The sequence below is a fragment of the Marmota monax genome, unplaced genomic scaffold (genome assembly GCF_021218885.2).
Source record: "Marmota monax isolate L192 unplaced genomic scaffold, Marmota_monax_Labrador192_F-V1.1 WCK01_AAM20220418_F8-fsc00110, whole genome shotgun sequence".
Classification (NCBI taxonomy): Eukaryota; Metazoa; Chordata; class Mammalia; order Rodentia; family Sciuridae; genus Marmota; species Marmota monax.
In genome coordinates, this window is record NW_026694633.1 from 2489249 (window position 1) to 2514772 (window position 25524).

The window sequence follows — 25524 nt, forward strand, 5'->3', positions numbered from 1 at the left end:
CTGGTATTCCCCCCTCAGTAAATATAACCAGCATTCAATGTGTTGTTGAAGCTATTAAGCCAAGAATTTTCCAGACTACTTCTGTCACACCCATCCCTGATATCTAATACAAGCCCTAAGGATAAGACCTTCTTTATCCTCTGATTCACATTCTTCACATCCATGCAATATCTTTAAAAGAACTCTCTTCTCACTGCTCTAACTTATGTCTATTTTCCACACATTGAAAAGAATGATCCTTTCAAACATGAGGAAATCCTAGCATTACCTGATTAAATCATGCCAATGTCTTCCTTTCACTCTCATAATAAAGTCATACTATCTACTTGACAACTCACAAAACCTACAAATGTCAACTTCAAATCATCCCGTACTTTCTCTACTTTTCTTAACCGTAGTTCTTGACTCTTCTTCATTTCATTGAAAGCTCCTTGCTCCCTCTCAGAGCAAGGATGTTGCACATGCTGGTCCTTCTGTTCTTCTCCTCTTTGCCTACTCATCATGACATCTTGGCTGTGGCATCACATCCTCAGGAAAACCTCATCTGACTTTCTCAACTTGATAACATCTTCATCTCTCTCCTCTTTGTAGCACTTACCATGGTTGCAGTTTTACATACCTTCTTGTCATTCTTTGATTGTGTCTGTCTCATATAGTCAACTACACAAACTCAATGAGGCTACGCCTTCCAGGGTGGGTATTTCCACTGTTTAACCAGGATCTGGCATATAGATGCACCTCCAAGATGCATTGGTTCACGAAACTTAACCCTTGGCACTCTGGGTGCATCTCTGCAGGAATGTTAGGTACAAAAATACATGTGTGCTAATTACAGTATCAACCAACTCTGCTTAAATCCTGGCATGATTGAGTACATGTGGTCCCAGAAATTGAGGACAAATGAATTAGAAATCTGTCAGAGTACATCATAATTTCCATGACTAACATAACTGTAAGAATAGAACATTTCAATTCCGTTTGTCTTAAGATTGCTAAGATGCAACTCCTGGGTCCTCTGTATTCATGGATGACCAAAATATAACAACATAATTTTATGTATTAGTTATGTCTTATTTGTACTCTAACATATAACTAGTATTTGAATTATTTTTTCCCTTGAGAGGAAGCTGTTTTAAATTATGAAGACTAAACTTAGACCCTACTGATAGTCCCAAAACCACAGTAAGGGAACAAGCTGGGAATTCCATTATTTTATCTTCAGGATGGCCAGAACTATTTCAAACTTCAGCCTTTTGATGACTTCACAGATGAATAACAATGTGGTTGGCTTTATTTAAAAAAAAAAAGTAGGAAGAAATTAACAGGCATTTCTTTTCTGCAATTCCATCCCAGAGCATAATAATAAAATAAATTATTTTACGTCCTTGATGTTCAAATGTCAAAAACTCCAAATTTCTTACATAAACAAAATCAGATGACTCTGCTTGGAAAACTTTTTCCTATTAATATAGGATCTGGTTTTTTTTTTTTTTTTTTTTTTTTTTTTTTTTAAATGCCTCTGGACAGTTCATTTGAATGGCCACAAGAGAGCAGTAAGAAATTAAACCTTAGGAAGATGACTCACAGTCACACTGTTCTGTGTGCTCTCTGCTATTAGGAAGGATTGAAAGACAAGCCCACTCATACTTGTTCTTGGATTTAGCAATATACTTTAGAATTTATTCACTTTACTTTTTCTTCTTGAAAAGCTATTTAGGAAGGCAAATATAGACAACATGAGTAAATTAAGTGAAAAGAATCAAAGCTTTTAGAAAATCAAGTTCATGTGTGAAAATAGAAGAAAATAATTACCCAGAGCAAAGGGACATCTTGAAAGGTCATCTGGCCCATCCCTGTGGATTATGCAAGCCTGACAGAAAGGTATGTAACCCATTTACAAAGTACCCCAGAAGACTTCTGTGACTCTTTCTAGAGCATAGTCAAATTTTTAAAATATTAACTATTAGGAATTTTTAAATGTCTAATCCTATTCTTCATGTTATAATTTAACCATTATTCAAAAAAAAATATCTAGGGACATCCTGAATCTTTCTCTAATGCCCATCCCTATTTCTTTATGCATCCCTGCTCATTTTTTTAAACATTTTTTTTTAGTCATAGATGGACACAATACCTTTATTTTATTTGTTTCTATTTTTATGTGGTGCTGGGGATTAAACCCAGTGCCTCACACATGCTAGGCAAGCACTCTACCACTGAGCCACAACCCTGGCCCCACACCCCTGCTCCTTTTAGCCTATATTAGCTTTGCTACGTTTTACTTAGAACTTGGATGCTATTAATTTTTAAAAATAATTTAAAAATAATAAATTTGCAAAATGACTAACAGATAGTTTTAATATATGAGACACTGTTAGAAATTAGTCTAGAAAAACATTAAAGACCAGCATAAAATAATAAATAATAAGCAGGCAGTTTGCAAAAGTAGGATGATAGTCAATATACAGACAAAAATTGTTCATGGTAATCAGTAAACAAAAAATGCAAACTTCTGGGCATGGTAATGCATGCCTGTAATCCCAGCAGTTTGGAAGGCTGACATAAGAGGATTAGTGTCTCAAAATAAATTTAAAAAAATGGCTGGGAATGTAGCTCAGTGGTAAAGTGCCCCTGAGTTAGACTCCAACAGAAGAAGAAGAAACAGAAGGAGAAGGAGAAAAAGAAGAAAGTTGAAATAGCATATTTTATGTTACTGGATAAGCACAGATTTAAAAGGACAACAATGTTGGGTATAACAAGAAAGAAAAGCTACACACAAACACAGGTCACAGTGGGAAAAACTTTCAAAAATTAGTTTAAAAATTCATATCAAAAAATTTTAAAATGTGAATTTCCTTTAACCTAGTAATTTTATTGATAGTAATTAATTATATGGAGACAACCAGGCAAATAAATGTCTTTGTTTTAATAGTAAGAAGAATTAGGAAAATAAGAACTTGAATTGTCTCAAAAAGGAAAATGAGTAAATTAAGGTATACCTATACAAATGGATTCTCATGAAAGCCATTACAAATGCTACAGATACATGTTCATTGACATTGAACTCCACGGCCCATTTTAGTTTAAAATGAGGTTGAAAACGTCACATATAGTATGAATCCAGCTAGGTAGAATCCAGGACTGCTTTAAAAGATGTCTGGATGATATAAACCAAAAAGGCCGTCTGCCTGGGTAATGGTCTTATAGATGTTTGTTTTTCTTTTTCAGAACTTCCTTTAGGTCTGAGTTCATTTTCTGTTTTGTTTGTTTGTTTGTTTTGTTTTGCTTTTGCTTTTTATTTTTTTAGGTTGGTTTTGTTTTTTAACAGTTAGTGTATGTTGCTTTCAAAATTTGTAAAAACATAAAAAAGCTATTTTTGTGTTGGCAGATAATCTTCATAATCTTAAACATTAGTTTGGTGAATTTGTGAGAGGTTTGATGCTTAATCCCCATATATCAAGTTGCAATGAAACCATGAATTAATAAACTACAATCTGTGACATTCACATTTTCTTAATAATGTGAAAGAAAATACATAACAACTTGATTTACTAGGGTAAATCAAGTTGGGTCTAAATGAAACTAATACAACCAGATAAGCAATTTTTTAAAAATTCACTCAAATAGATTTTCATACTTCATAACATAAATACCTTTGTATTTCAAGGGAAAAAACAAACAAACAAACAAACAACAAAAAAAAAAAAAACCTCCTTACATTTTACCCATGAGCTACTCAGCATCCTGGCATTTAAACTATTTGATTTTTTTCTGAATGTTTTAAAGAACCATATTCTCATAGATTTTCAGGTCCACATTTAATCTGTAACAAGTATGATGAAGCATATTTCAAAAGAACCTTTATTACTCCATGTGGCCTCTGTATAGCTGAGGATAGCTTACACAATGATAAAAAATCATTTTATAGGGAATTTGCAATTACTACATATTTGGTAAAGAATATTACATTTCTTAGCACAAGATCTCAGTAATTATTTAATTTTGGCTGAGTTTGAATTATCCCTATATTTTCTAAAGTTATCCACCACCAAAATGTCTCCTATGAACCTCCTATTAGATTAGACCTCAAAACAACACTGCAAGCTATGTATTATTATCTCCAATTTAAGATGTTAAACTTGGGCTCAATACTTGGCCCAGGAATGGTGTTGCTGAAACTAAGAAAGCATCTCACACACTATGCAGCCTCCACAAGCCTGGCATCTATTTTCTTAATAGAAAAGATAGCTTTTCCCCAACTGTTCACACTTTGGGGCTCGTTTTCCTCGTATTACTGAACCCTTCCAGATGGAAAAGGTATCTGAGATTTTCCTCCGTTTATGCTTCTGGGAAATGATAGTCAGGCTCTGATGGTGGATAGAAGGCAAAGCAGTCCAATGGACAAGTCATAGTTTAACCACAGATGGTCCAAAGCACCTTGAAGTTGCTATCCACTTTTTTTGTTCCCCATTTGTGGAATTGGAGCAGGTGTCCCTGCTACCCTTATTAACTGGTTGCAACTCTGCACCCCTTCAGCATGTATTTTATCCTTCCCAGAAAAGTTTTAAAAAAATTGTGTCATTGAGACTTGAGAGCAGAAAAGGAAGTAAATGCCACTGTTTTATCCATCACAACTGAAAATCTAGTGTTTAGCAGCCAATCAAATTTTATTTGAGAGCCAGAGCCTTTAAATGCTCTCAAGTGCTGGGCTCCCAGGATGACTTGGAAACAGGACACAAGGCTCTGGTTGCACAATAAGGAAAGCATTGCCGTCAAGGATGAGTAAATGCACTAGTCATTTCCAGTCTTCCTCTGGCTAACTTTGAAAAGGAATTACTTAACCTTGCACTGGTCTTCCTCTCTTTATTAAAAAGCTTTGTTGAACTTCTCTTTGTCGAAGATCCCACGATGCTTACCACAATCTCTTCCTACCCTTCTCATTCCCTGAATGGCAGTTCTTTCCACTCCCTCACCTTTCATTTCTGCATGCTTTAAAATATGAAAAACAAGGGGATAAGTTTGAACTTTAATAAATCCAAGGGAAATAAAAAAAGAGCAAACACATTCAAACAGCAAATAGGCAGAAAGTAGGGACACAGGAGGCAAGGAGGGAAGGTCTCGATCTAGTAGGGTGGGGATCAGAAACGTGTGGTGTTTCCTCTGCTTGGCATGAGTCACTTCACATGAACTCCATCTAGAATAGGGACATGTAAGAACACTTCCTTAAAGACATTCTATGTGAGCAGACACAGTAATAGGTAAAAACTGTTAACAAGTTGTTTCTATAAAAACTGAAAGTATTATTTTTATCCCTTCCTTAGCTTGCATGGCCTTCACATTTCTGTCTTGCTGATGTTAGAAGAGGGAGTGTTATCACTAATTATTCTCTATTTATATGTAAATATTTGGCTATTTTAGTAGAGTTAATGAGTTATATGGTAAGTATGAGATTGTTCAACTTATTGAAAATAAAAATCAGATTCCATTTTTTTTTCAATACTGACTGGGAACCTGTTTTGGGTTCTATTTCTAGGCAGTAATAGAAACTAAATAAATGCAAAGTTCTGCCAGATGTGGTGGCACATGACCTGGGATGCCAACGCAGGAGGATTGCAAGTTTGAGGCCAGCTTCAGCAGTTTAGCCAGACCCTCGGCAACTTAACAAGACCTTGCCTCTAAATAAACAATAGAAAGGACTGGGCATGTTGGACAGTGGTAAAGTGTCCCTGAGTTTAATCCTTGGAATAAATAAATAAATGTAGGATTCTGACAAGAATTAGGGCAATGGGAAAAGTGAATGAAAATCAGTGAACTCCGTGTTAGTTGTAGTAGACTGAGGCTCTGAAACCCATCCTGAGCTTTTTCTTCTTAGTGAAGAAACTAAGGTAAACTCAATGATTTGGTCTTCATCCACTGGATGACTATATTCTGTAAGCTATGGTCCAACAGGAATAAGGTGAAATCATTTTCCTTAGATAGCACACATCATGCACAGAAAGACAAAAAAAAAATACAAGTAAACTAATAAAGCAACTAAATAATATTGGGATTAATGAGTGCAGTGAAGAAAATAAGGTAGAATGGAGATTCCCTCAGGGATTTCTTTAGATACAGTGCTCCTGGAGGAGTTCTCTAAGGAGCTGCCATGAGGGACCAGCTGAGACTTTAAGGATGAATGAGAGGATGGTACTAAGATGGAGCAGGAAAAGAGCCTTTTAAAATGAAGGAATAGCCATCTCAAAGGTTTCAGGAAGGAGCCATTAGGCATGGAACAGAGAGACTGGTAAGAAACGAGGTCAGAAAAATGGTTCCTCCCAGATAGTGTCTGGCTTTTGATGTCACAGAAAGGATCCTGGATGTTGATCAGAGTGCAGTGAGAAGCCACTGGAGCATTCCAGCAAGAGGTGAACTATGTCACCTATGCTCATTTTTGAAAGAAAATTCAGCCTCCCCTGTGGGGAAATAATTATAGGATGATAAGAATGAAAGGACAGAGGAGATGAGTTCGGAACCTGCTATATAAATCAGGACAGCCAAGATGGTGCCATGTACCAGGTTTATCATGCAATATGAAGTAGGATTGGGGCTTGGCTTTTCATGGTGCCTCTAGAAGTCTTTGGCAGCGTTCCTTTGGAAGATATTCATATTGTCTCACAAACTGAACTTGTTGGTAAGAGTCAGAACTAGAGCCCGAAACAGATGTGCTAGCTCCATAGCTCTACCTAGAAAAAAACATTTTCAGTTTTAGTTCCATTCATCATGATTCTCTTCTCCACTTCAAGATCATTGCAGGACAACTTGAATTGTATATGATGCTTACTGTCTTCATCCTCACCTGCTGCAACCCCTAGAATTGTCAACCTCCCCAAACCACTACAGCAAAGAAGAAGGAGGCAGAGATCCCAAGTTGTTCATGTTAATGTGGGAAATGAGAGGTAGAACTGCTGGCAGAACACAGGTACTATGCCTGGATTTCAATAATGCTGTAATCAGAACCACATTGCTTCATAACGGGAAATCTGGGCTTCTAAGAACTGTGAAGTGGAGATTTACCAACTGACCGAATCATGCAAAGAAAATGTCAAACTGTAGTAACAGATTTTTGTACTCTTGTCTGCCTGAAGAGCAGAGGTTGGGGCCCCTGTGGGGCACAGATCACGAAGCACACAATTACCCAAGCTCCATGTCTCAGTAAAGAGTTTTGCTTAAGTGTGCCAGATATTGTTAAAAACACAAAGAACCCTGTTCATAAACACCAGGCTTTATACTGATCCAAAAGCACATGTTTATTTGTGTGGTCAATGGTCTGCATACTTTAAGAATCATGTAAATAATAAAGTCAAACTACTTTATTTAGTATGAGTGAAATTGATGGCCCAATAATCAGACACATTTGTGGGCTGATGTATCTGTACATATGCTATTGATGAGAAATAGTTACTGTACACATGTGAAGGAATTTATGAAAACATACTTCAAAATTTACATATATTTTCTTCTGAAGGGATCTCTCCTTCATTTTGTGAATATAATTATAAAATAGATTTTTTTTTTTTAAAGTGACTACAATGGCTATTGCTTAGCCATGCTTCCAAGTAAAAAGTTATACAGCAATTTAAGATCAATCAGACTTGGAGTGGAAAAGGTTTCTAACCCATTAAATATAATCAGAATATCTGGATAATTTCTTAAGTTTTACAGTGGGGGAAAAAGTAGGTAACTCTTTACTTTTGAAAGTGAGACAATAGGTTTTCTCCCCATTTGAACCTTAACCAGAAAAAACTGGAAAAAAAATCATTTCAATCTCACTGAATAAAGTATTCAATCATAACTACATTTTAAGATATGCATAAGTTTCTGGGTTTCCTTAAAATGCTCTAAAATTTATTTTAACCAACAAATTATTCTTTTAACTGAATAAACCTTTTTCTTAATTTTTTTGTTTTTAACTATGGCTTCACACTTTTGTCTACAGTAACCTGAAACCTCAATTCAGACATTACTCACTGTAGATAACTGAGCCCCAATGAAGTTATCATCAATTATTAACCATTTTTAGATATTTATTTTTCTCAGGTCCAGCCAGCAATAAGTTGAAATTGGCATATAAATAACACAAAATCATTTTCTGATTTTCAGAAAAGCATAGCTGCTCATTTGCTGAACTTTACACCAGGATCTGGGATGACAAACTTTTCCCTTCTATGCCCAAGGCTAGACATCTCCACTAGAACACAGCATACTTTTTTCTCAGACCTGCCTGAGACCTCATGACAGAATCCACAGGGATCTACTGCAAAAAGATGAAAATAGTAGAGGAGAAGAAACCTCCTTGCTCTTCTTGACCAGTGTGCAGTTTTGGATTGTATTTTTTTTTTTCACATGACAGGAACATAAAAAAGAACTTCTTATTCATGTCACACTTTCCAGAAAACTGCAGAGGAAAGAGCAGAGAAGACATCCAGGACTGAAAAGTACTGAAAGTCAAGACCAAAAGATGGAGGGAGAGGGAAAGTAACTCATGTGTGCCCTGCACATGTAATCTAAATAAGATAATCCACGCAGAATAAGTCAATGACAGCATTGTCAAAATGGAAATTTGAAGTGCTCAGTGAAGTCAGGATCTAGTCCATCGCCACTCAGTTCACCATGTTTCTATGGCCAAGTCTTAGCATATTACAGCTTTTGTCTGTGAGCTGTAATTCACGGGGATGGGGCATGGTTTAGTATTGTTCTTAATTTGAATTCTATGGAAGAGTTGATTATGGGAGATCATATAGCAGGTGAAATGTTTGGCTTTAATGAGAATCAACTGCATAAAAGTTCTTTTTGGGTATTGGAGTAATACCAAATAAAAACAAGAAACAATACATTTGATAATCAAAAGAAAAAAAAACCCTGTCATTTTAGGAATACATTTAAAAAGTAAGTTTCTTCTTAAATACCATTAATTTGCATTCTTATGAATAAAAATATATACAGATTAAAATAACATCAGTATTTGAAAATTAACTAGCAATGTAAATTAAGAAGTCTCTTAATTAGAGTAATTAATATTGTTATGTTTTAGCATTCAATACTATATATTATTTTAGTTTTCCCAATAGCTAAAATAAAATTCCTCAAAATATACTGTTTATAGCCTCATGGTTTGAATAGATCAAATGTACACTCTGGTAAGAAGAGAGACCAGCTTACAAATTTAGAAATGTTATTTGAAATTTACCAAGTTATTCGAGATATAGGGCTTGTTCTTTCTCAAATTTTAAAGATGAATGATGTGGGGTTTTTTCCCAGTTAGTTATAGGGTAAACATCACCATCACTCAAAGAAAAAGTAACTGTAAATAACCTTAAAACATTAATTTAAAAATTCATTTCAAGAATGTATTGTTTAATTCACGACATTACAAAGTTGTTTTCATAAAGCATTTGGCACACTGTAATCAATTATTTTGTTTAAAATATTGGAGAAATTTAGATTTTTAATACTTAAATATAGTGGTAAATATATTTGTGGTATCTTTATATTAGTCCAGGGAGCTAGAATAGTTCTTGCTATGAAAAGGAAACTGTTTAAAACCAATTTAAATAAATTTAAGAATGGTTCTACTTGTATCATTATCAGTTATCTTCTTTCCAAAAGATGTCTTGAAGAATATCTTCTTTTACTTGAATATTTATGCCCATACGGTTTCAATTACTTTCCTTTTCCTATTTTTCCATTCACACTTCAAACCTAGGGATTATGAGTAATAAATAAGTTGCTTCCACATCTTGTTCAATTTTAGAATTGGGAACTACTTGCCTGGATAATGACTGGCTTCACATTTATTGTCAACCACCTCCAATGTCCCTTTTTCTGATCCTCTCAAGATACAGCACATTTGTGAAATAAACAAAAGAGAAAAGAAAAACAATAACGTCTTATTTTTATACTTTCTTTTAGAATGGCTGATTCTTTGGCTTACGATTCAAGTTTAGATTTACTTTTAAAAGTATAAAATCATTACCTCAAACATTTATCATTTTTCATGGTGAAACATCTTAAATCCTCTCTTCTACTTATTTTAAATCACATAAATTTGCACATTTATTATGTATCATCAAATAAAAGTAATATAAATCTTTAAAAAACATAGAATCATATTTTAGAATAGATTCTGCAAGTAGAACAGTATTTCTTACTATAGCGTCACACGTACGGTCTGCAAGAACTAGAAAGATTCTCTATATTTGCTGTGTTTATGTGTTTTAAGTGGTCTAAATTTTCTTTCCACAATCAATGTAAGCATACAAATGTAGCATCGTAAATGTACACAATGGTGTGAGCTAACCTGAAATAATACTACTGTTGTTTCTGGGACTCTTTAAAAAAAAAAACACACAACAATTTTTCCCCAGCAGCTGCTTCTGACTTCAGTTTTGAAACATTATTTCCATGCACATCCTTGAATTATTTAGAATTTCTCAGTTTATGACTCCTCTCTGCTCTTCCTGGTTGCAACACTTATTTTAAACTATTGTCCTGAGAAAGATAAAACATATACAATACTGAATTCCACATGAGCCACTTCTTCATGTAAATAGACTTCTCAATAAATGCTTGTACTTTCTAGATTGAGTGTTCAGTAAAGTGAGTACATAGTTCATTAGAGTATTAATATAAACCATTGTAAAATGAGAATTTGGGTTGATGCAGAAGCTATAAATATAATGCAAAAACAGTAAAGAATGTAGTCTGAGTTTCTTCAATAAAGAAAAGAGAATTTAAAAATCACTAGCTATCCAAGAAAAAAATTAAAATTTACTCAAATACCAAATACTTCCATATTTGATATGATCACATAGAATCCATACTATGGGCAAGATATCTCAGTGTGTAGGGGAAATGGTAACACCACAACAGACCAGGAAGCATGTGACCAAGGCTCTTTCTAAGCCAACCCTAGCTTTCTTTGCTTTTTACCTTTACACTTGCCTTTCCTTCATTCCTCTCTCTCTCTCTCTCTTTTTTTACTCTTTTCTCCCTTAAAACATTAATTTAAAAGTTAATTTCAAGAATGTATTCTTTAATCCATGACATTACAAAGTTGTTTTCATAAAGCATTTAGTACACTGTAATCAATTATTTTGTTCAAAATATTGGAGAATTTGCTTTATGTCCTGATAGTTTGGGTCTTCTCACCACTCAACCTCATTAAAAAAAAAAAAAAAAAAAAAAAAAACAGGTTTTATTTGACTTGAATTTTCATCCAGATGATTTACATTCTACAGACAACCCCATTTTTCAAAATAAGGTCTGGCAATATTCAGCTGTGAGTTTCAACCACAGATGCCAAAAATGCAAGGTGCTATGATGGAGTTTTATAGTGTCTAGTGGAAAAACTCGTAAGAGGAATTCTTTCTCCATCAACTTTCTTGCATTAAAAGGGTCAATTTTTAAAAATAAACTCAGGTTTATGGAAGAATCATCAAACACAAAGGCATGATTCCTTAGGGCAAAGCGTCTCAGTTAAGACACATTTTTACAATTTGCTTCTATTCCAAACGTTTGATCATTTTATTATGTTTGAAGGAGTTAAAACTTTCTCTTCGGATGATCTTGCATTCTCCAATAAATGTTGTTTATAAAAACTGTAAACAAATCTGGCAGAATACATAAAATTACCATCTAAGAATATAGCTTCAAATAATCATTTTTAAAAGTATTTAAAGAAAATGTAAGCTGATAGTTTTGTGAATTCTTAGTAGAAAACAGGTTTTGAAATTTATCCTGATAGGTTATGAAAATGATTTTTCTGGGTGTATTTCAATAAGAATGTACAGGTTTCTCAATGCCATAAGTTAACAATATGTAAAAATATAAAACAGTTTAGGACATTCATTTTTAAATTGCTATTGTGAATATTTTAATTTGCATTAAAATTTTTGTGTCAGCAAATTTCAAGGAATTCCATATGACACTTTGAAAGTGAATTTTGATGTAAATATGAATTTTTAAAAGCATATGGATTTCACCAATGGTTTTGAAAATCATTTTTAAGGTCTTCAATAGTATTCAAATTATTTAAAATTTAGACTTGCCAAACTAAAATTTTAACAGCTTTAGCATTAAAACAAAAAATATTTATTTCTTATTTCTTTCAATTGCAGAATGAAATAATATAAAATTCTTAGGAAAATAATATTGAAAGTTTTCCTTGATCCTATAGACTGGTATTGCTCCTTTTTTGGTCCAAGATGTGAGTACAGACAGGAAGCACAAAATATATTTTTCTAAATGAGTTCGAATTTTTTTTTCAAGTGCTGGCATTTCATGTATAGCTTTCAACTGTTTGTTTTTTGGACAGGATATTATAGTAACTTCCTACCATTTTAACTCATTTGAAATATATATGTATTTTGAAAGTCTTAATAGCCAAAGATAAAAATCAAGAATCATAGACACATTTCTAGCAGGAAATTTTAAAACCATACATGATTTTTGCCAGGAAATTCTATTCATTTTCAACAAACATCTTTGCAAATAAGACAGAATACACAATAAACAAAATATTTCTCCTAATATATATCACATATTAAATAGGTAGCAGTTATTACAATGCACAATATTCTTTACCTTTTCTAAATTATTTGGAAATACTTCATAATGTCAAGTAACAGCTCATTTATTTAGATTTAGATTTAGATGTTTTTAAAGTGATGATCTACTTTTAGCCAAGAAATTGCCTAAGTAAAATTATATGACTGTGACTAACACAGGGTGCTTTTGTTTTTAAAGGGAAAAAATACAGTTACCTACATTGTTGGGATGTATTTATAGAGCATTTTTATTGTTAAGTTATGCTTTTAGAGCTTTAGGAACATTTGAGAACAATAATCAGTGGTGTGTAATGGTATTGTTAGTGGAGCCTTTTCTATTGAATTTTCAAGATGTTGTAAAATGAGATTATGTGAGCAGCACCTCTGGACACTTTTTCCCATCATTGTGTTGGTATCAATCGCTGACTTCCACCATTTCTCCGGGTATTAAATAGAAACACTGGTTCCCACTGCCTTGATTGGAGGGTTTATAATACATGACAGAACTGATAACCTTAATGAGACTAAGCATTGTGATCTTATGAAAGCTAACTGAAACCTGCACTGCAGAGAGTATCTCTAAGACCTGAGAAGGTGCAAGAAAATGTTTTACTTTGATTTCTTATTTTGAGTGAATGCCTCTCTCCTCAGGCAAACTTGACCCAGAGAGACGGTGAGAAAATTCATCTTCTGCAGCTCTAGCCACAGCTGGGCAGAGGCATTCTCCTGGCAGAAGTAACCTTTGCCAGATGTCCATGTTAATGCCTTATTGCAGAAAGGGTGGCGCTTGATCACTTACTGCGCACGGACAGGTTGCCAGCACACACCGGATCAGTTTGCAATTGGCAGGGCTCTGCATGGCTGGAAATCCAAGTCTGTATAAAGAAGGGGTGTCTATTCCTGGCTCTGCCCCTGGAGTCATCTATAACTATGTAAAAAGCCTTATTACATTTGCTTCTCAATTTCACACACACACAAAAAGAAAATGAAATTTAACAATCAACCATTGACTCTCTTCTATAAGGAGTTATGAGGATCAGATATTAAAGTATCACCTAATCTGATATATTGAGGGTGGTATGCCAGTTTGTGGGACCTGGCGGCAGAGATCAACAGATCTGCAGCTGATTAATGACAGTTTAAAGATGTTTGCTAATCTTATCACCCTCACTGGTCATAGACAACCACCCATGATCAGAAGAACAGAAACTGCTTGCTCTTGATTCTTTACTTCCTGGACTGATCTTAAGAAAGCAGCTATCTGGAGAATGCTTCATCATTAGAGAAGTGCTGCCCGTCACTGACTTGCTTACCATACCTTATCACCTTTCATTTAATTTCTTTATTTACATTGACTTTTCTTCCAAATCTATTCAATCTACCCAATATTCTCATTGACTTAGAAGCATAATCCCTCCACTTCTACACATTCATGGATATTCTGGCCCAGTAATCTTTATTCTTCTCTCAATATAGATAATATAGGAGTTAGCATCCTTTAGTGGACCCACTGGAAGGACCACAACTCTATACCCATTTCTGTATTTTCCCAAACCCAACATCATCTTTCCACTACTTCAGATATAAGTAGCTGGTGATAACAAATGCATTACCTTACTTAAAATTGTATTTTCATTTTACTAGGTGATAGAGTTTTAATCCAAATAAATTGTGTGTGTGTGTGTGGGGGGATTTTTCCTAGGAAATGTTCTATGCTAAAGAGTAAAAGCACAATATAAGAATTTTCTGAAGAAAAATTTAGCTACTAAAAAGTTATAATGGATAGAGATAGCTTATTTTATTCTGATCATATATGAAGTATTATATTTAATTGTGAGCCTCTTATTTTAAGAAGTTTGCCAAATCATAAACTATTCAGATGAGTGTAACAGAATGGGGTAGAGGTCTGAAAATTAAATTGCATTAGGAATAATTAAAATGGATGTTTTGTGTGAAGAAAAGAAGACCTGGAAGATAGGCATCCATGAATATAATAGAACAATAGAATAGAATAGAATAATTGGACTTACTCAATATGGATCACAAGGACCAAATCACATAATTTGCAGGAAGAAAGATATGACTTCATGTATGGAATAAAATTCTATTCACTGCATCTGTTAAATGGGAATCTTCTTTATGACAGTGTCTGAGACAGATACCCAATGGTTGCAATGAAAGCCTTGCTCTAGCATATATTTTTTAAAGTAGATTATTGAAAGACAAGGGAAATACTTGTAAACTGCAGTCAGTGCAGTCACACTTCAGGGAAAATAAAATAGTATATGGCACCTCCTCTCTACCCTGTTCTCTCATAAACCATAAGATACCTATTCTCCCTTTCTCTAAGTCTGTTACATTCTTCTCTCTTCAAAGGAATGCATGATCCTTTGAGAGATTTCAGGCTTCTGTGACTCCATATTTTCAACTTGTATGCAGCTCTGTCTAGCCACAGGAACAACTCTATACCCATTTTTGTATTTTCCCAAACCCAACAGCATCTCTCCACTACTTCAGAGTCTTGTAGTTCACATTCTCCCAGTAGAATATTATCTAGTTAAACCTATTTACTTCAATTTTTTATGCCAAGTAGGTTGGGTCTACTAGTTACCAATATGGTCAAGACTTCCAGGTTAGTACTGAGACCGGAGGAGAGAATATGAAGAGATAATCAGTAGTATCTCTATAAGGTAAAAGTTAGCTCCTTCTTGCTGGAAGTCAACAGACACTGAATAATCATCCTACTGTACTTTTATATGAAGGCAATAGAGATACATTAGGAAGATTATCTATAAAACCCTTCCAACATTTTTATATTTCAATCTTAAAAATTTCAACAGAGTAAATAGATTTGGAGGAGAGAGAATTTTGCAAGCCTTTTGGTCATATGAAGTATATGATCACAATCATACTAACATTTACCCAACTAAGTATCTTCCGTCTTAGTGTATGTGTCCACCATTCAGCTCATGGATTTAGTCAAAAATCCAGAAGTCATTGTTGACTCCATCCTTTCCTTCACTTTCCAAATTCATCATTCAACAAGTCCTGGCAATTCCATCTCCTATACAAGCCCTTATTCTATGGAATTTTTCTTGTCTCTCTTTATGACACCTCAGCCCCAATTCACCATTTTTTCTCACATACAATATTTTAAACATTTGCAAAAGGTAATTCTAACATCATTCTACACACCGAAGCTAAAGAACTTCTCCAACCAACTCTGATCATGACATTTCCTGTTTAAAACAACACTTACTCTAATTTTAAAATCAAATCTACATAGTTTGGATCTTGTCAGTTTCTCTGGCCTCATCATATACCACATAGATCCTGGTTCTTAGAATAACAACTTCTCCATCTCCTCAAGAGCTTTGAACTTGCTACTTCCTCTACCAGGAACATTTTGTTCTACTACTCTTTCAGTGAATGCTGCCAACTCAGCCGTCACATTTAAATTATGCATTATTTCCTCAGGGACATCACCCTGCTCAATGTTGGCTCCCATAGCACATAATTATTAATCTTTTGCAACATCCATCTCAGGTGAACTCACTAGTCCTGTGTCTATCTTTCCCTCCAAAGTATAGGATCAATGAGGACAACTTCTGTTTTCAAGGCAAGATTAATGCTTGACATAAAATATGACTCAATACATATTTGTGGGAGAGAATGAATTAATGGCCAACCTAGATCAAATATCAGGCATTCTAAAGAGGTAAAATTCTAATTTTCTTACATTTTTTAGAGATGATGAGAGCTTTACACTTCTTGAGATCTCAAAATATGATTAAGAAAAGTAAGACTCTTTGTGAAAACTTATAAAATCAAGAACATATTTTTTTAAAGGGTTAGATTATTTTTCCACAGAAAATAAAAGCAACAAAAATCTTAATGTGAGTTATGGTTGGTAAAACTAAATATTGGCATTAAGGGATGTCAAATGCATATAAGCAGAAAAAAATAACAGATCTTAATTTTTTAAAAGAAATGTTATATATTAAGAGTTTAATACATGCCAGGCTGTGTTCTAGATGATTTAGATATAGATAAGTTGAAAAAAAATAGAAACTAATGTCTTCTCTCATGATGTTTACATTCTAGTAACACAGCAAGACTAATCAAATACACAAACACAGGAAAAAAAATGGAGACAATATCCACTGTGACTTGGCCAAAATTTTATAAAAACACTTAAGTATTTCTGAATTTGATCTACCAAATGATAGTGTTTTTTTAATTCTACCCATGGATTTCCTAGGACATCTTCTAGATATTGCAGAAAGACACAAAGGTGAGGCACTTTGATAAATGCAGAAGTTGATATAAGCTCTGTGGATTTACCACTACAGACATTTATGTTTAAATAGGTAAATATTACTTGAACTTTGTTAACTTAAATATTTCAAAACAGCAGAAAGGCTCTTATATCAGACATCAAATAGGTTTACAAGGAATAAATTAATTGTAGTAATTTTGCCCCTTTTTTATTTCCTGAAACACTCAGAATTTACAATGAACAGCAACGACAAGGCCAGTTGACAGAGAAACCTCAGAGACAGCTCCACAGTCCTCACAGGTCGGACTGGTCATGGGAATGCTGAGGATCCAGATGCTAAGAGTTAAAAGAAGCCACGGAAAATTGGGTGATATGATATCCTTTTTAACCCTTCATTCTGATTCTTAGGGGATTGTATGTTGGTGCAAAGCTGAACAATAGACTCTGCAAGAATGAAGTTCACAGTACAATAGTGTAGACAGAAATAAGGCCACTGAGGAGGAAGAAGGCTGCCTTCTGCCTTAAAATTAAAGCCAAATTTAACTCAAAATGATAATTCTGATTATAAAATCATGTTTGTATTGGTTCAGTCAGGGCCCAGGAATATTTTAACACAGGTCATCAATGTGATATCTGATAACACTAAGTTGTCAATAATGGACTTATGTATTCATTTTTACAAGTATTTATAGGACCCACACTGTTTATCAGACACAGTTCTAAGCAGTGAACCAAATAATATTGTGTGGAAGATGAACACAGAGTGAATAAGCAATCACATATCTACTATGTTGTGATGTCTGATGATGACCAGAGAAGCAGTAGGAGAAGAGAATGCAGGGTGGTGGCACTTACGATGAGGAGTGCAGATGTGGCCTGTCTGTTAAGGTGACATTTGTGCTACAGAAGGATAAGCCAGGAGAAGCATGGTCAGAGAGGAGGCTGGACAGGGAGCTGGGGTTCAGATGACAGAAACACCAAAGGCCATGATAAATTGGTGGTGTGGCCTGGACAAGAGTAATAATTGGCTGTGAAAATAGCCAAATTCAGGAGATAGGTGAATTGATGTGTGGATAGAAATAAAGATAAATAGATGATTGATTGATTGATTGATCCATCAACCTATCTATCTACCTACCTACTTAATTACTGTTGGATAGGATGCTGGCTGTTAATATCCAGCTCCCTTGACTTAATTCAGGGCTACTCTAAAGGGGCATTTCAGTTCCAGAGTTCCTCTTGTATCACTGACATCTTCGATGCAACTGCATAAAAGCTCAGTTATTCCTCTGTTCAATCTTGTTTCCTGTGCCCCTCCTCTGTACAGTGTCAATTTTAACAGCACCTTTCATAAACATCTTACATGAAAATCTCCAGAGTCTATTTCCCAGGAAACCTGGCACATGAACACTAGGACTGATCAAAGGATGCAGGATCAAAATGGGATTTTGGAGCTAGATCATGGATGGCCAATTAGTAATGGAGACCTCATGGAGAGTGTCTAAGGAGAACATTTAGGATCATTGGCTTGCATAGTGGGGCAACTGTTAAAGTTTTCACTAATTCTAAACTTGAATGGGATGCTGTGAAAGGCCTAAGATGTTCTCCAATTAGCCTCACCTCCTGGAATGCATGCTCTTGAGCAATTTCCTCCTTAAGGTGATCTATATACTTAATAGAAATTACCAAAGTGATGATGTATGACTTCTGAGGATAGGTTATTAACACGTTGAAATTTCTATCTTAGTATCTCAGGTCACTTTCTCCAGGTGCTGCTAACTGCCATGTCATAAGGACATTTAAGAGCAGCTTAAATGTCCTTATTTCTCTGTAGAGAAACCCTGAGGTCTAACTCAAAAGCTAGCCATGTGAGACTAGCTATTATAGCTCCAGTCAAACCTTTCTCATGAGCACAGATCTGGTCGAAATGTAACTCAACCCATGACAAACCCTGAACTAGAAACTGTCCAGCCCAACCAACCATTCCCTCATGACTGACCCAAGGAAGCTATGAGAGATAACAAATGTTTATTGCTATTTCAATTCACTAAATTGAGAGGGGCGGTAATTTGTTATGTAATAATAGATAACAAATATAGATACTGATGGAAAGGAATATACTAAAAGGTGCAATATATCACATTGAAGAAATAATGAAGAAGTGCTAATGATAAAGACTATCAAGACTATCAAATTTTATGTCTTCTAATGTCAGCTGTGTATGCAGTGGAGAAAGAAAATTAAAGGTTTTACAGAATTATTCACTACTTGAAGACTAAGTGACAACAAATGAAGAGCCTCTTAGCCCCTGCAGCTTTAGAGCAGAAAAAGCTGTGGACCAGATCAAGAACTTAATGAGTAACAAAGCCCCAAAAGAAATTCAATTTTCAAACATGGCAGTTCTATAATACCAGGGTCAGAGCCCTAGGTGTGAAGCAGTAAGACACCAAGACAGGTTGCGGATATCAGGGTAATTCCCTTAAAACATCTTGAATCCCTACATTCTCATGAAATCTTTGAATCTGCATAAGTGACCCACCCTCCCTGTTCAAAGCCAATACTTATCCTTTGTCTGAAAATGATGCAAAGTCCCTACTTTATAGAGCAACATCCCCCTTCCCGGATCTAACTTCCCAATTGGTCTTCTAATATAATAGCTGGAATGGAGTCTCCACACAAACCCAGTAAGGAAAGGGCCAGGGCCCGCTAAGGAAAGAACAAGTCTATGTTTCAAAATCACAACAGGGTCTAATCAACATGCACCAACAATAACAGGATGGTGGAAACAACGTTGGATAAAGAAGAATTTATTAATATGGGAGCACTCTATCACTATACAGGATTTTAATGCTCCAGCAAAGGAGCCGAGGAGATAGTGTCAATGTGCTTTTAGTATACTCTTAGATGTTTGTTGGAAATTAATGCCATTATAACTGAAATACACTTACAAAGATACTCTGGAAGACAAGAAAGAAAGAATCTTTATAAAACCAAGGAAAAAGGGACATAGTACAATACCTACATTTCATAAGACTGGAAAGCCCACTAGACTTTTTTGTAGGAAGGCCAAAAGATAATTTCCCAAGATAGTAAGGAGCTTGCACGTCAGAGGACAGAAGCATCACTGAGAACCTCTATGGTGAATATCCCAGATAGGTCAGGGCTAATAACAGAAGATACTTATACAGAACTCTCTGACAGCAGTGGGGGATAGAAGCTGGAATAATTACAGAAGTAAGGTAGAAACAATGGTTTCCAGGAGCAGAAGTGTTGGAGTGACAGCTCTGAGTATATCTAATAGTTATTAAAATGTTTGCTTTTTACCTTTTTCCAAATGAATGATAGAGGCTCTGATCTGGAAACTGAGTGAGGAATAGGCCCTGAAATATGGCAATAGACTATTAGAAACTCAATAGCAGCTCCAATTGTAGTTGCTAAACCAGAAATGACATGTTTGCTAGAGCAGATTAATGAAGTCCCAGACAGATTATATATAGCCACTAATCTGGTAAATGCATTTTTTATAGTCTAATTAGAAAAATCAGGAATGCTTCACATTTATTTAAGATAGACAAGAATAAGTAGGAAAAATCTTGCCCTCTAGTCTATTTTCCCTTTCCCATCCCCTATCATAATATAGTACAAAGGACCTGCACTGCATAAATATTCTTCATAAATTATATCAATCCCATATATAGATGAGGGCCTGTTATTTAACCTAAATGAACAAGAAATGACAAGGATGTTGGAGATCTTAGTAAAACACAAGTATTCTCAAAATGTGGGGGGTGGGTATAAATAAACCTAATAAAAAATTCAGAATTTCATATCACTGAAGATCTTTGGAGTATAGTTATCCCATCCAATATAAAGGACAAATTCTTGCACTGAATAACTCCCATCACTAAGAAAGAAGTAATATGTTTCTGGTGAGTCTCTCTGGGTTGTGGAGAGAGCATATTACACAATTAGGGATAGGTTACATGCTCACTGTGCCACATGACAGGAGACACTATGATATAGGAGGTATCAGTGGAAAGCAAAGATGCTATATGGCTTTTATGGAAAGTTCCAATGGAATATCACAACATCATTAGGTTGTGGAGCGAAGTCAGAGAATTGCAAATGAGAATTACATAATTTTTGGATACTAGTTCTTGGTTTGCTGCTAGACATCATATACACCAAAAGCATGATCATGGACTACCAAGTGACCTCATGGCCAAAACTTCCCATCATAAACTGGGCTCTTCCAGAGTCACTGAGTCATAAATTTGAATGAGTCTAGCAGCAATCTATATTAAAATGGAAGCAATATACCTGGGATTATGGTGAGTAGGGCCAGAGGCCCTAAGAAAACTACCCTTTAGTCCATGTTCACTGATGGCTCAGATCCCTGTGGCCTTCAGCACAATTGTACAAGACTGTCTTTCACAGTTCACACCTATGGTCACATGTCGAGGAGAAGGAACCAGACAGAGGGGAGGAAGTGTTGAGGTACATTCATGGATGAGTTGGTCTGGTCTGGGTGTGCAGGTCACAAATGAGCTGTAACCAAACAGTAGCCTCATTCTGGGCCAATAAGAAAGAGAAGTGATGGGATCTCCTAAAGGAAAAAGCTCTGAGCAGTGAACATAGTCATCCTTGGCATCATGTTACATACTTTGTACAGAAAATAAGAAGTCCAGTTTATTGCGCATAAGGCCTCAAAGCTGTTTACTCTGGAACCTGAAGGAAAAAAAATAATTAGATGGTACAAGGAAGTTTAGAACAAAGGAATTTGGACAGATTAATGCATGGGTAAGATCTTTGTGTCACATAATGTCACTTAAAGATAGCATTTGTTACAGAAGAGGCTCTCAACAAAATAAAAAGAATGATTCATAAACTCTTAGAAATACAGAATACCATGATGGTTGCTAAGGCTGGAGGTCGGGGGATGGGGGAAAGGAGGAATGTTGGCCAAAGGGTGTAAACTTTTGGTTATGAGATAAGTAAATTCTGAGGTTCAAATGCAATGTGTGGTAACTATGGTTAGTAATAGTGTATCATATATTTGAAATTTTCTGAGAAAGTATATCTTAAATGGTCTCAAAACCACACACCCACAAGAGATTATGATGTGAAGTGATGAATGTGTTAATAAATGTAATTGTGATAATTATTCCACAATGTAGACATATATCAAATCATCACAGTGTACAATTAAATATATTAAATTTTATTTCAGTCATTCCTCAATAAAGCTGAAAAAAAAGAATGAATGAGTCAGTTGACTGATGAGAGGAATGGAGGATCTGAATGAGATCAAGAGCCTCTGCTCACCCTCATGGAACACTATCTAGCTGCTGCCACTATCAAACATCCAAGTCTCCAGGAATAAAGACCAAATCTGAGTTTTTTATGTGGTATCATATTTCAAGGAGAACAATTTTGGTGGCAAATTGACAATAATGGGCCCCATGAAAGGGCAACAATTTATCTTCAGCTAAATCAACATGAATTTTAAGTATGAACTTGCCTTTCCTAGAAGACCCTGCCAGCACCATCAACTGAGGATGTATAGAGTCTGATCTCCAACAAAGGACCCCATATAACATCATATTGATCCAAACGATACTGTACAGAAAACAAATATGGCAGTGGGCACATGTCACTGCATCCATTGAACATTTTTGCATAATGCTCCTCTCAGTTGTCCTGATAGAATATGGAAGAATGCAGTCAGGGGCCAGCTTAGAGCTGATAAATAATGAGGATGGGACCTTATCCTTCACGATGCAGTATATAACCAAAATAAACAACCATAATACTGAACTCTGTCTTTAATACATAGAACAAGAACCAAGGAATGGAAACAGGAGTGATCTTACTACCATCACTCCCACTGACTTGGGGGAATTTGTGCTTCCCATACCTGGGAAGTGCTTTCACTAGCATTATATAATACTAAATTTCAGTGGTACCTGGTCATCTTGGGCTCCTCGTATCAAGAGAACAATAGAAAGAGAGGAAGGAAGAAAGAAAGGGAGAAAGAAAGAGAAAAGAGATAGAGGGAAAGAAGAAAAGAAAAGAAAAGCAGAGATAGTTAACCCTGATCATCAGAAATATGAAGAGATACTATTATAAATTGAGGACAGGAAAGAATATATTTGGTATTCATGGGATCCATCTGGGTGTCTCTTGATACTCCCTCACTGATTTCGATGGTAAATTAAGAAATGAAGTAGCCGTGAACTGAGAAAGTCATGGTAACCATGAGGTCAGATATCTAAAAGATGAAAATCTGTGTTATAGCCACAAGGTAAGTCACCTAGCTCAGAACATATGTTAACCAAGGGAATTAACGGATGCTAGAGGATGGGAGATGACGAGTGTCAGTTGCAGCCTCAAGATCAGCTACAGCAGTAGTTGCTGTAGCTCCCCTCCTCATGTTCTTTTAAGGTTATCCAGAATTATGATGGAGCTTTTTTTTTTCTCCCTTTAAGTTAAGCAATACCAAGAGTGAACTGTATTGAATACTATTGAATACTATTGAAACATGTTTCACTATCCATGTTTTCCTTCTCCACTAAACAGCTCAGAACTTCAACTATTGATACTACCCTCAGATGAAGAGAGTCTCCTTACCCAAGACCTCCTTACCCAGAACCAATCCTCGTACAATGACTAGTTAATTCTGGTAATTATTTTTTATTTCTTTCTATTCTATTGGTTAACTCTAAAGACTATTGGTTCCAGAGTTCTTCACAAATGGATTGAGGTATTTGCTATCACTCTATCATACCTCTTACATTCGCATGGTTTTCCCCAACAAAGTTCCTGCACACAAGTCTCCATTTCAAAGTTTCTTTCTCTGGGATCCCAACCTACACCATAGAATTAGATATGATTATTATTAATTATTAGTAGTAGTGGGTACTTATCTTGTGTTAATATAATTAAACCTCTCCAAGATAAACTGTGAGTTCAGTATTGAAGTAAAACCTGTAAAGTTGAGGAAGCCAAAGCTTAGAAAAATTTAATACTTTACTTGATATGACATACTGTCTTAACTATTATTCAGTCAAGATTTGAGCCAGATCAGTCAACTTGTCAAGCCTGTGAAGCACAGTGAACAAATATTGCTATCAGTAGCAAACATGAGCAAAGATTAGATGATTGATAGGTAGGTAGATACATGATAGATAGATAGATAGATAGATAGATAGATGATAGGTAGATGATAGATAGATAGATAGATAGATAGATAGATAGATAGATAGATAGGTCGCTCATAAAGAGAAGTCCATCGAGGATAGTAGCTGAGTGGTCCGGGGTCATGAGGAGTGTTAGAGAGAAACAAGTCTGAAAAAGACAGAAGAGTTCAAATTGGGATAAGACATGAATTCCATAGCAGACATGGACTTACCACGAAATTGAGTTGAACTAGTGCTGAAGAATTCTCCACTATTCTCTTATCCCAAAAAAGGAAATACAGAATGGCTTCTTGACAAGGCAAGAGCTAATGGGAACGTTACATTTGCCCCCTTAATTCTGTAATGTCTTCGCTACATATGAGAGATGGCAGGGCATAGAGGGAGAAGTGTATGCAATAGCACAGGAAGAAATCCCACACCCTCCTCCCCAGGGTGCATGGGGCGAAGGTGCCAGGCGTGGAATGCTGCACTCCTACCTCCCATGTTTATTCAGGCCTGGGGCTAAGGTTTGCCTTGGAGTTGTAACCTTTATAAGGGGTTTGCTTAATGACAGAATTATTCAGCTGCATACCTCACCCCAATTAGAAAAAGGCTGTTTGGATTCTAATTGGCCTTGACACAAGTCTGCTTAAAGAGATTCCCCAAGAATTATAGAGCTACTTTCAGAGTTTGACTTGGCTGGGAATATGAAATGTAACACGGTTTTTCGAAATTTCTGCACTTACCATGAAACGACCAAGCCACAGGTATCAAACATGCTTTGTTTTTGTGTTATAATCACATTACAAATTGAACATTTCCACATGTGCAAGTTGGCAAATCTAAAATGAATGATTATGAAGATTGTAACTACATATATCAGGTATATATGGCCTACATATTTTCACTCACACAAAAGTATATTTTCTTGAGTCCCTAGACATCCATGTAGAGTGTGTTTATAGGATGTAAAGCCATCATCCTATGCATAAACCAAAAATGTGTATTATTAAACAGTTATTGCCAGGCCAGGTGATAAGTCGACATAATATTTGGAAGGTGTAAATACCAGGAAGGGATAGAGATTCCGAAGCTAACCATGAGGAAATGACTAATAATAATAGGTTGAAATCAAGAAGAATATAAGTTGGACTAAATATCAAAAGGAGAAAAAATAAGTCTCCTGGCTACAATAACTGTTAGGCTATGAAATAATTCCTAAAGGAAGTGGAGATCTCTTCCCTAACAGGACTTTGGAAATGAGGCATGCATTCTTGGAGACCCTTATGACAAGCAATTTTACTTAGGGAATGGAAGGAGATCTTTTCCAGTTATATTTTCTCTGACTTGATATGAAAGGAAAATCTCAAAAATAATTATGTAATTACCCACTAAATGTTCACCAAACCACCTTTGAGTGTGATCCTGCATTTACCTTGTAGTGAACATTTTGTCTCCTATTCCTCCACAGCCAGGAAAAATC

General features: G+C 35.5%; 1 long non-coding RNA gene across 1 annotated transcript in view; it reads left to right on the forward strand.

Annotated features, from left to right (window-relative positions):
• Positions 1-1605: 1605 nt before the first annotated feature.
• Positions 1606-25524, forward strand: part of LOC124078189 (uncharacterized) — a 40242-nt gene continuing 16323 nt past the window's right edge. Inside the window, exons 1-3 of the long non-coding RNA XR_006846833.1 lie at positions 1606-1881; positions 17092-17230; positions 23443-23545. This is a non-coding gene — a long non-coding RNA (uncharacterized LOC124078189). The remainder of the gene's footprint in view (positions 1882-17091; positions 17231-23442; positions 23546-25524) is intronic.